We start from the raw sequence: 12,639 nt of genomic DNA on the forward strand, positions 1-12,639 counted from the left end.
TGTAACTCCGAAGGTGCAAGAAACCCATCTGAAAATGTAACTGAACAGAAGGAATATTGCCAGGTGTGGCTGTATGAAGCTCTGTAGCACAGTAATGGGAATAGCTGTTGGAAATATTATCCCCCTTTTAGAAGTTTTTTTCTCTCTTTGTATTTCTACAGAAAGATACCATAGTTTAGTTTTCTGGAAGATACAGTTCATCTTGGAGAGTAGGGACCTGGCCACTGTTTTCCAGCACTTGCATGCAGCTGGAAAAGAACCTTGATACCTATTCATCACACACTACATAGTTTGTAGATTGTAGACTTAGAGCTTGTTCTGATATTGTTGTACTTGCTATAATGACTGCTTTAGCTATGGAAGTGGCAACAGCTATAGCTGCTAATGGAAATAAGCGAACTAGCAGAGATGATGCATTCTCTTGTTTGCTGTCTAACCCTTCTCACAGTGGTCTGTATTAATAATTTTTCATTGTGGATTTGCTGTAGTTTGAAGTAAGCATCACAACTAAGGTCGAGACATTCACACACACATCTGCTGTTTGTATTGCAAGTTATGCCATTTTTCATAATCCCTCTAAACTTGAGGAACAATTTATTTCTGCTTGTTGGAGTGGACAATGGATCAGGAATGAGGGACTGGCAAAGAACCTTTTTGAAATTCCTTTCTGTTCAGGTTAAGTCTAGATATGTGCCTTAGTAGATATTGCTAGATGCTTCTGTATTCTGGTTCTGGAAGGGAAATTGATATTTCCATGGTTTATAACATGGTGTTTCTTTGCTCTGTTTTGATTCAGACACATACTATAAATTCAGTTTTACTTGTCCCTCTGTCCTTGATTTTTGTGTCCTTTTCTGGCCTTCCTGTTACATACTCCATTGCTTTCCTTTCAGTACAAAGTCTGCTGAACAGGATCAATGATCAGCATGTTAAATATGCAGCAGTGTCCTGCCTAGTTATCAAGATGGTGATAAACAATCTAGTTGTTAATCCTCATATTACAACTTACAGCTTTCATTTTCAAAATAGTCTTATACATCAGAATGTTAACCACTGTGTTAATTTCTTATGAAATTAAGTTGCAAATGAAAAGTAATTGCAAAAGTTGGATGGTTTACACAGTTTTAAAAACCTAGTGAGACAGACACAGGCTCCTGATAAGTACTTGAAAAGCAGTTACAGGTCTTCATCTCTGATAACACACGTTCACCATTGTATCCTTGATGTTTTGCTTAATTACCTACTGTTCCTTTTACTGAAGTTAATAAGTGAGTGTCACTCATGAATTCATTTTAAATACAGGTTTTTTTTTAAAGCAAAGCCTACTGAGAAAAGGGTTTTAAAATTATTTTGTTAATTTATACCCCATCTTTCTCTTCTCTGCTTACATTGTACTGTCTCCTCCATTTTATCCTCTCAACAACTCTGTGAAGTAAGCTAAGTTGAGTGTGTGTGATTTCCTGGAGCTGTTAGTGGCTAGATCTCACCTCAGTTTGAGGGAAGTTTGCCCACAAGTGATCCTCAAAACATCACCTACACCACCTTCACATGATTCTGCAATTACTTTGCCTAGCTGAAGTGTACAAGATGGATGCCAGTTGCATCTGAAATAACCAAATTGCACTGTCTGCTCTCAAGCAGAAATAACATTGTACATGCGAGCCTGATGCCATGCTCCCAGGAGCTGCCTGGACTTTTTGTATGAGCCTGCAAGGGCTGTTAACCACTGACTCTTTAGCAATGCATGTCTCCAGGACAAAAAGGCTTCTAATGGCGTTACTAATGTCATCACTGCTAAAAATTTCTTCCCTTCCTTTACCTGGCATTCAATTAGGGAAATCACTAACTCCCTGCCTCACCTAGGTAGCATCCTGTCTCACTTTCTAGGGGTTGTCCAGAAACCATTTACAGTTTTAGTCTCACTTAGGCAATGCAGTCATGACCTTGTCTCCATTCCTGGGAGATTCATTAAGGATCCACGCAGGGCAATCACAGGTATTGTTCCCATGTTGGAAAACCTCTGGGGGTTCCCTGCCTAGACTATCACATGCCTTCTAATTCCTTTATTAATACACACATAATCATTTTAAGTGCATTGTCTTGGGCACCCAACCTTAGCTTCAGAATACAGTTCTTGCTACTTAATCCACACACCAGAACCCCTCTATGTGCATGTCTTCTGGAACTCTCTGCACAACCCAACGACATGTGAGTCTTCATCTTCCACGTGTGTGCACGTTTCCTGATAACAGTACGCACATCCCCACATGCTTGTATTCTCTTCCAGACTTCTCCGTATTGTGGCAATAGCATATTTGCACCTTATATTTCCTGTTGCACCCTCTCAGCCCTTTTCTGTGTGTGTGTGTGTTTGTGAATGAGAGAGAGAGAGAGATTTTGATTTCATGTGCAAGCTTATTAATTACTTTGTTTTCTTAAATTAAAAAAACTTTTGTTTTCAATCCAGTCTGGTTCATTTTGAGAGTTTCTAAGTTTCTATACACTGGTGGAGATCCTGTTCTTCTCCTTCTTGCTAGGTAAATTCAAGATCTAATTCAAGATCTATGCCACTCCCTATAAGCCCCATGAGGTGTTATGCGTCTTCTGGGAGCAGGATTGGGCGCATTGATATTGTTTTTATTTTTATCTGTGTGGGGATTTTATTGATTATTGTTTTATTGTTAGCTTCCAGAAGCTTTCTGGGAGCGGCAGGGTACAAATTAAATTATAAATAAATAAATAATAAAATAAATACATTTTGGTAACAGGGTCACCTTATAAGCTTCTGTGGAAGAGTGTGGATTCCAACCTGGGTTTTCCACATTCTAGTCTAGCAGGCAACCACTACAACACACTAGCTGTCAGAATGTTGCCTGTATGGCGGGAAACTGTAACGATACTAGAGAAAAAGTGACTGTTGTCTAATGTAGTAACTTCCCAGCACACCGGTGCATTTTCAATCAACTTACTTTTCTCTTCAACAACCACTGTCTTTGGGACATTCTGCTTTTTTCCATGCATTAAAGGTACAGGACATCTAAGGATAATCTGTAATTGTGTAGAGTAATTCCTTTTCAGTGATCCTGTCTGAGCTTTGGACCAGCAAAAGATACCAACATATTGACATAAGCAGCTTTAAACTTTAAAGAAAAAGTAGTCATAAATCATGGGTAATCATGTAACAGTTGCTAATATACTAATTGTACATCAGTTTAAAAGCTTTTCTTCTTCCTCTTATGGGACACCAAATTATTTTGAACAACCCCTGAGCTCCACATCCATAACTTTGAATTATTATATTAATATTTCAGCTCTTTGCTTGGGACCACATTTATGGTACTTTTAAAATTATTAGAGTGCTGTCTAATTTAAAAATATAATATAGCAAGATTGGCATGTTTGTTTTCAAAGAAAAGGGTTGGCATGTAGAAAACCCCTAGTAGTATGACTTAGCAGTACGTCTTTCTTGGAACTAGACATATGAACCTTTCCTATTTAAAGACTTTACTGGAACTTCCAATACCGTTTGTGTAACTTTAAAATGTAAGGACTGTCCTTAATTCTACCAATCTTCCTTCCGTGTGGAAGACTTAAATCTATTTTAATTATGTACTGTTGATTTGAATGATTAATGTGCATATGTAAAAATATTTGCAAATTGTTTAACAGATAATGATTGCTTTAAAGAAACCATATCAGGATTCCAGTGTTGCATTTTTATACACTCACACATTCTTAATATGCATACATTCTTTTTTATTTCTTTTAGTAGTGAAAATATTTCAAAGCCACTGTTGAAAAATATGGGGAAGGGGTATTGTTGTTTTTATCTTACAGGTTTATTGTTTTAGTTTTGAATTATGTAGATTTCTGAGAAGCAATGCAATTAGTGCATACACATACAAAATGGTGTCTTCATTTGAGTGAGTAGAGAGATAAATATTAAAAGGGGGATTCTCATAAAGTTTTAGGTTTAGGTATCCATTTCAATTGAATATACAACTCAATTGCCTCAAGAGTTACCAATTTCCTCAAAAAGACATGTTCAGTTTTCTCTATTTGTCCTTCTTTACAAATATACTTACATGCCTCTACCAGTAGCCCTTGAAATTTTCCTTCCAAAATACAGAAGGCAGAGCACTATAATGGAGAAGAGTGAATATTCTATATTCAGAATTTGTGACTTTAGATAGATATGACAGGCAGTCTTATTAAGAAGATCTTTTCCAAAAGGTGGGTCCAAGATCTTGTTAAGATCATCTATTACCCTAGTCTTTATTAATTCTTTTGCCCCCACCTGGTGAAACAAGCTCCCTGAAGAGATCAGGGCCCTTCCTGAACTTCCATAATTTTGCAAGGCCTGTAAAAGGGAGCTCCTCCACCAGGCATTCAGTTGAGGCTGACAGACCCAACAACATCCACAGGCCCCCAGACACCCCCCCTCATGATCTGAACCCAAACTGACCTTCCCATAGGTTCATGTTAGAAGTTATAGAAGTTATTGTTGTAATGTGAACTGTTATAATTCTGTTGTTAACTTTGAACTCCCTACTATGGCTGTTATCATTATTATGATTATGACTAGATGTAAAGCCCATTGTATTTAGGAATACAATGGATACTAGCATGGGCACTGGTGGGCCCGGCGGGCTCGCAGGGCTCCTGGCGGGCCCCTCCTCTGTGCCGTCCTCACCACCCCTTTTCCCCACCCCTCGAGGTCCCGGCTTCAGCGGCGGGAAAGGAGCAGAGCCGCCATGTCTTCCCAGCGGCGAAGCATCTTCCCCTGGCCCCCTCACCTCTGAGTCCAGGACAGGCCAAGTGGCTCCCAATTGGCCACTTGGCCCCAGACTGACACTCAGAGGGAGCTTCGCGGCTCCCGATTGGCCCCTCTGAGTTTTTATCATGAACTTTCCCCGCCCCTTTCTACGCCCCTTACTGTTTTATTTTTACCGCTCCACAGGAGCAGTTTACAGATGTACATTCTCTATGTTTTGTGTAAACCGCGCTGAGCCTTATGGGAGGGCAGTAAAGAAATATAAGAAAATAAAATAAATATCCCAGACTCAGAACAAGTTGGTAAAACAGACCATAGGAGCTTAGCGTTTATAGCAATATATTTAACCAGGGCACAACAAATGCATCTGTCAGTAGAACGCTTGTTAGAATCTGCAGATGGGCTAGGCCAAACTCAAGTTTGCCACCGAAAGCCTGGTCTGGATATTAACCATTCCAGACTCTAACCTAACTGAAATATTGGAAATGTTGTTTTGCAATTGGAAAATTATTCTCAAAAATTTAGATTGAACCTTCTCTTTAAGGTCAAAGCTGTTTATAGCAGCTGGAATGCATCTTACCCCTTTCTGCCAGAAAAAAATTCTAAATTGCGCTTGAACTTTTTTGCACATTTCAGAAGTAATTTATAAGTGCAATTCTAGTAAATGTGGCCTGAAATATAACTCTCAGGTATTTAAAGTGTTGTACCTGTTCTATCAGTGTCTCATTTACATTCTTATACATGAGGTTTTGACCTCTTAGCACATACCATAACCTTGGTTATATTATGATTTATTTCAAGGTAGTTTGCATGGCAGTAGAAGTTTACATCTCTCTGCTCTTCTCATTCTTGTGGGGATCCTAGAGAGTAAGACTAGATCATCATCAGCATAAAGTAGCAGTGAGATATACTTTCCAACAATTTTTGAAGGATGGAAGTTTGGATTTTTAAGATAGCTGCCTATATATTGTTCATAAAGAACCTAATAGGAGGGGGGCTAATATATAGCCCTGCTTAACTCCCTTTCCTGTCTTGATTAAATCTGTAAGATATAATTGAGGGCTACATCTAACTCTTATGGCAATATTTGTATATGAGAGTTTTATAAAGGCAAAACATTGTTGTGTCTACAGAGACGTTCTCCAGATCTCCTTGTAACCAAAGTTTGCAAACCCACTTGAAATCCTGGTTTCAAACTCTACCTAACTTATAATATCTGGCTATTGTTAATTACAGTCATTGAAAATGTAGATCTAATGGTGTACTGTGGTTACAGCAAACCCATGGAAGGAAGGAAGACTCCTTTTATTTCCTTAACCATAGAACACTGATTCTGTAGCGAATAGGATGGAGGAAGAATTTAAACAGCATTCTTTGTGTCTTCCAGTGGGTGTCTGAGGCACATAAAAGGAGAGGTTTCTGCTCACCTTGGGTAAGAGAGAGTTAAACATCTCTTCACCTGTGTTTGGGTCAGGTGAATGAAATAAGATGGAGCGTGTTACAATAAAAAGAATCCTCCACAATGCAGATCTCATTAGAAGACTTTCAGGAGGAGGGAGACTTGGTTCCTATTGTACATATGTTCGCTATATCTAGGTGTGTACGTTTCTTAATTCTTGATTTTGTTATTGCCACTGTCATATTGATTTTGGGACATATTTCTGTTTTCTTGCTCTTCATTGGTATGTCTGCACACTCAATCAGTTTTGGTTTGTCTTCTCGCAAATTTCAGTTCTCTTTTCCTCAAGAAACTAATAATTTTGTTGTGGCAGTAAGGAACCTTCACTGAAGACTTGAGGGCTGCCACCAGGTTATTAAGTAGTTCCAAATCACAATTGTATTTCATAGCTGCAACCATTCTGAGTCTAGCAATTTGATACTACTATCTCTGCTATGCTTCAGCTTCCTTCAGCATTTACTCAAAATGCTAGACTAGGTTTTTTAAAAGGTATGCCACCACTCCTCTCCCAAAAAGAAGGGATCATCTTACATTTGCTTGCAAATTACATATGGCCAATAATAATTTTTTGTGTGCATGTGTCATATTGTTAAGGGGGTCGTGTTCCTTTTCTAAATGTTTGACAGGTCCACGTGGTGTTCATTTTTGGCCTAGGTTGCTTTGTACAAGGTGAAGTACTTCTGTGAAACTTCCACCATGGCTTCCAAACTTCAATAAATCCTTTGAAAGTCTCTTGAGTTCCCGCTATGCCCAGAGGTGATATGAGTCAATGATAGAACTACTTCAGTAATGTAGTTTGGCCTATTAAAATAAGTGGTCAAGTCAACAGTCTTGCAGATTAACCCTTCACAGCAGATCAAAGCAATCAGCAGGCTATATGGCATAGTACAGAATTATCATTATGCTAAAGCTCATTTTAATGTTATATTTGAGACATATTTTTAGGCTGTTATTGTTAGAAATGTTGGATTTTGTAGCATTAGCAATCTGAGTTTTTATGCAAAGCTTGCTAGTAGGCTGTAAGAGAACACTATTTCTTGAGGCATTCTTTCTTATCAGGAAATGGTTGTGTATCATCTAACATCCATTTTTGTTAACCGAGGGAACCACTGTTTTAGTTCTTTTTACTTTTATTATGTTTCATAAAATATTTCCTTAGTCCATTTAAGTACTTGAGGCATATCTAAATTACTGCATATTGTAGGGCGACTGAATGATTTTTGTAGCAAGTATAATCTAATTCAGGCTACAGTGTAGCTTACATCAGTGGTCCCCAACCCCCGGTCCGGGGACCGTTACCGGTCCGTGGATCAGTCGGTACCGGGCCGCGGCTCCCCCTCGTACTCCTCCCTGGCTGCCCCCTCGGGAGCTACCCTGCCACTCTGCTGCCGGCTCACCTTTAGTGCTCTCCAGTGGCTGCCATGGCTGGGGCTCCCCCTTGGCGTGGCACTGTGCAGCTGCTGCTGGCAGCACCCCCCAGTGGGTGGTGGGAAGTCAGGGACACCAGCAGGAAACCAAGTGGAGCAGGGACTCAGGCGGCGGTGACATTCCTCGGCAAAAGACTACCTCCCCTGGGCCTCAGTAAAATTGTCAAGCGTTGACCGGTCCCCGGCAATAAAAAGGTTGGGGACCACTGGCTTACATGAGTGTAAGAGCCACTGAATGCAGCATAACTTCTCGAGAAGAATAAAAGTAGCGTTTTTCTACCTTAAGGAGTCTCAAAGGAGACTACCACTGCCTTCCTTTCCTCTCGCCCACAACAGGTCCCTTGTGAGGTAGTTGGGACTGAGAGAATTCTGAGAGAACTGTGACTGAGCCAGCAGGCTTCATGTGGAGAAGAGGGACTCAAACCTGGTTCTCCAGATGAGAGTCCACCGCTCTTAAACATTATTATTATGATTATTATATTTCCATTTATCCTGTTAATCATTATACCACACAGGCTAAGCCTGCATATGCCAGCTCTGCAAGCCTGTGCAACATCTCCTTTATTCTGTGTTAAAACAATTAGACTGCAGACTGTGTTCTTTTGTATGCCTTACAATAGCCCACCTTCCTTTTTATGTTGTTTGATAGCTTGCTTGCTGTATTTCAGTTGGCCCTAATGTACATATTATATTACAGTTGCTAATTTCAACTGTGCAGACTTTTAAAAAGTAATTATCTAATTGTTTAATAGCTTCTCACTGCTAAGGAAAGCATATGACTCTAAGGGCCAAAATTCACAATACAAAATCCACAGGTTGGCACAGGTTCATGGCCCAGCTCATGTTTTAACATTCTAGAGGGGAACTTGCTTTTAAAAAATACTGCCAAAGGAGGACTCTTGTCTCCTGCAGCATTTTCACTACCAGAACTAGTGATGATGCGATCCTGTTGATTCCTTCCTCTGACTGTGTCTGAGACTCATTCTCACATGGTCTAGTCCAGGGGTAGTCAAACTGCGGCCCTCTGGATGTCCGTGGACTACAATTCCCATGAGCCCCTGCCCGCAAATGTGGGCAGGGGCTCATGGGAATTGTAGTCCATGGACATCTGGAGGGCCACAGTTTGACTAACCCTGGTCTAGTCATTTGTCAGGGGACATTCTTTGATTGAGGGGTTCAATCCCTAAAATGTTTTCAAGTGTGATGGAAAATATAGATTACAGTCAGAAAACAAAAGCAATTGCTTTAGAAACAAACTGACAAAAATGTATGCCATAGTCTTAAATGGATGTGCAAACCATAGTTCCTCAAAATTAATATGAATGGTGACTGAGCTAAAGGACATGGTGTATATACTCTAACAAGATGTTCTGCATACTTTTGAAATTTTCTTTGCAATTTCAAAACATATACTGGGTTTATAGTGATTTTTCTAAAGGAATAAGAAGATGATTACAACATTACTCCTCTATTTGCCTTGCGTAATATGACTCTTATTGAGTTAAAAGTTTTTTGGGGATCTGGAGGGAGAAAGAGGCCAATCTACAATCACAGCAGCTTTGAAAGCATTCAACAAGTGAAGTAACATTGGCTTCAAGGATAATGTTCATGGCTTTGTCAGCCCTTGGAAATCTGCTACTTCAGTCTGTTTATATAATAACAAATTGATGCAATCAAACACCAGAAGGGTAAAAGTGAAACTGAAGTCCACTTTCTGTTCTTTGCAGTCAAATAGGGAAAGAGAAGGCGAGGAGGAGTAGAAATGTGATATCATTGGTACTTCAGGATTGGCTAATATGACTTTCACTCTCAATGGATTATGAGAAGCTCTCATTTGCTGACAAGAAGGCTGTGTGTCAGGAAGGGAGTCAAGCAAACCTTCACTCTAAAGGCTCTCTCAGTGAGTAAACAGGCTGGGAAATAGTGCAGCTGTGCTTTTTAAATATGCACTGCAGGAGATTTCAGCAAGCTGATGATATATCGTGCATTAATGTTGAAAAGATAAACACATTTGGAGAGTACAGGAAGGGCCTTGTGTTTTTATGTTGGCAGAATGTTTCCTAATGAATAAGAATGTGCTGCTGGCTTCACAAAGCCATATGGCAGCTTTTCTAATTTTAGTTTGGTGTAGATGCATAATTCCCCCTTGTTTTACCTCCTAAAACCTTTTCCGTGATGATACACATCTTTTCCTGTAATACCTTCATTTTTAGCAATGAATGTGCCTGTTGTCTAATGGTAGTCCTTTTTAGTTCTCATGTATGATGTAAAATGTAGCTGGGACCTCTCCTTATAACTGTTTTTTTCTTTAAAAGCATACTTAGGGGATGGCCTAGCCCAGGGGTAATGAACCTGTGGCCCTCAAGATGTCCATGAACTACAATTCCCAGCAAATGCTGGCAGGGGCTCATGGGAATTGTAGTCCATGGACATCTGGAGGACCACAGGTTGACTACCCCTGGCCTAGCCCATCTGCAGATTCTTAAATTTGGTTAGCGCTAATAATTTGATGCGTTTTGAAAAGCTTACAAATTCTTATGATAGACACCTTCCTGTTGAGTGTAATAGTAGGACAGGTTTAAGCAATAACGCATAGTGCCCCCAGAGTTTCACAGAATCACAGTCCAGGATTCTAATGTTGTGATTAATGAAACTAAAATCTGTTCTTATGCTTTGACCACTAAGTCTGTATTTTTCAAAAATTCCTCACTACACAGATCAAGCTTGTGATTTGTTTTTGCAATATGCGGATTCCTTCTGAAAACCAGTGTTTTCGGGATTTCTTTAAAAAGTGTCAGTATTCATATAATAAGGTTGCCCTGATTTCCACCAATTCTTCCCTCCCTTTGCAGATCATTAGAGAGCTCAGAAAGTCACAGTTTTAGATTTAAAGTTGGATACCCCACACAAAGTAGCTTAACTTTAAATTTGTTTTGTAGTAAAGTGGGGAGATTTTGAGTTGCACGTTCAGGTCTCTTATTATCGTGAACATGGCCCAGTTGATGGAAACTGTTAAAGGTCATGGTCCTTATGCAATACGCTTTTCATTTCGTAACTGATGCTTAACATTTCCTAAGCAGCTGCATATTATAGAAGTGTGAGTATGCTAGATTTCAATAATTATCAACAGTGTGGGATTTCTGGTTGTCCACAGATGTAGGAAGTGTAAATTGTTGATGTAAGTAACAGTCCTAAATAAGCTTTGATTTGTCAGTTATTCCTAAAATGGCATGTGGGATCTCACATTTATTTTAAACAGCAGTAGATTGCTTTTCATAGAAAAGAGCCTATTTTTAAATGTCTTTATTTAGCTGTTATCAACATGGCAATAAAGAAGCATTTCAGAATCTCACTGTATAGCTATATCTCTTCTGACAGTTTCAAATCTAAGACTTCTTAAGTGCAACTGTGTATGAGCTTTCTACAAGGATTTAATGTGTTCATTCTGTGGTTCACAAACCTGTTGTCTTCAACCCATGTTAATCCTCTGCCTGTCTCATCATGGTAGAAGAAAACACTAGAAGACATAAGAACAGGCTGTACCACCCAAAGTACAATATTAGAGCACAGGGGTCTAAAATCCCATTGTAGTTCTTTGCATTAAAAATATTTCCTTCTAAATTCATGTTGTTGGGGTTTTTAATAATTATTTTATTATTTATTTTTATTATTGTTTTATTATTTATTAATACATATCCCTCTGAGATAAATACAGACACATGCTTTATTTATGAATCAGGAATGTTATTCTCCTTTTGATGATGGTTTCTTTTGATGTGTATATATGTCTAAGTTTGTAACAAACTTATTTCCTTTCGTTATTGTCTTCCACTCAAACTGTAGTGATTCAGGAAATATTTTCCAAGAATGAGGAATCCGTGCGAAGTCATTAATACATGAAAAAAATTACAAATGTTTATACAATTTACATACTTTAAAAAATCATTCTTGTAAGCCACTTCTTTATGACTATTCTGATTTTGTTGAATATCCACTAATGCTGTCTTCTAAAACTTTAAAAATCTAAGAATTGAACCTTGAAAGAGTCAAAAATCTGTACCAGATTTAAAACCTGGCTTCAAATTCTGGGGAAAACCAAACCTAAGCTTCTGGAAGGAATTTGTGCTCAAAAAATAATGGAGAAGAAGAAGAAGAGTTGGTTCTTCTATGTCGCTTTTCCCTACCCAAAGGAGTCTCAAAGCAGCTTACAATTGCCTTCTCTTTCCTCTCCCCACACAGACACCCTGTGAAGTAGGTGAAGCTGAGAGAGCCCTGATATTAGTGCTCGGTCAGAACAGCTTTATCAGGGCCAAGACAAGCCCAAGGTCACCCAGCTGACTGCATGGGGAGGGGGAACGGGGAATCAAACTTGGCTCGCCAGATTAAAAGTCTGTGCTCCTAACAACTACACCAAGATGGGGAGGGTTGGAGCATGGATTTCCATTCACCCTACTTGCTTTGCAGGGTCCCATTCGTCGCACCCAGTAAAGACGCCACACACCTGCTCTTTGGCATGAAAATGGCCACAGCCGTTTTTATTCATTGAGAGTAGCCCCCCTGGCCTGGAAGCGAACATGCCTTCTCGTGGTCAGCCGACCTACGAGGCAGCCCCAATTTTTTCTCCTGCAGGCCTTCCTCAACGGGAATTGCTGGCACATGCGCATGCATATTCCCGGCCATGACCTGCACCAACGTGGGAGGTAGCAACTATACGCGAACCCGCCAGGCGTTTTTGCCTCTGCTGGGTTTCGCCTGCCGCCCGGAAATGCGAGCTCACCAAACCGGCTCCGCATCCGCTCAGCCCCTTAAGGGGGCCCCCATCTACTAGGGACGCCAGCGCGCAAGCTTGGCACCCACCAAAAACCTTCGCTTCCAGCCAACCAACCGCCGGCTGTGACAAAATTTTATAAACTTTCATATATTTCATTCAACACAAACTCTAACACAAATTCTACCTTCTTACTCTTTCGTTTTGTTTT

At 39.8% G+C, this 12,639-nt stretch overlaps 1 protein-coding gene across 8 annotated transcripts in view; it reads left to right on the forward strand.

The window, feature by feature from the left end:
* The window catches only part of NCOA2 (nuclear receptor coactivator 2), a 164,847-nt gene that overhangs the window by 99,149 nt on the left and 53,059 nt on the right, over positions 1-12,639 (forward strand). The gene's annotated exons all lie outside the window — the stretch shown is intronic.

Source organism: Paroedura picta, chromosome 9, assembly GCF_049243985.1.
Source record: "Paroedura picta isolate Pp20150507F chromosome 9, Ppicta_v3.0, whole genome shotgun sequence".
Taxonomy (NCBI): domain Eukaryota; kingdom Metazoa; phylum Chordata; class Lepidosauria; order Squamata; family Gekkonidae; genus Paroedura; species Paroedura picta.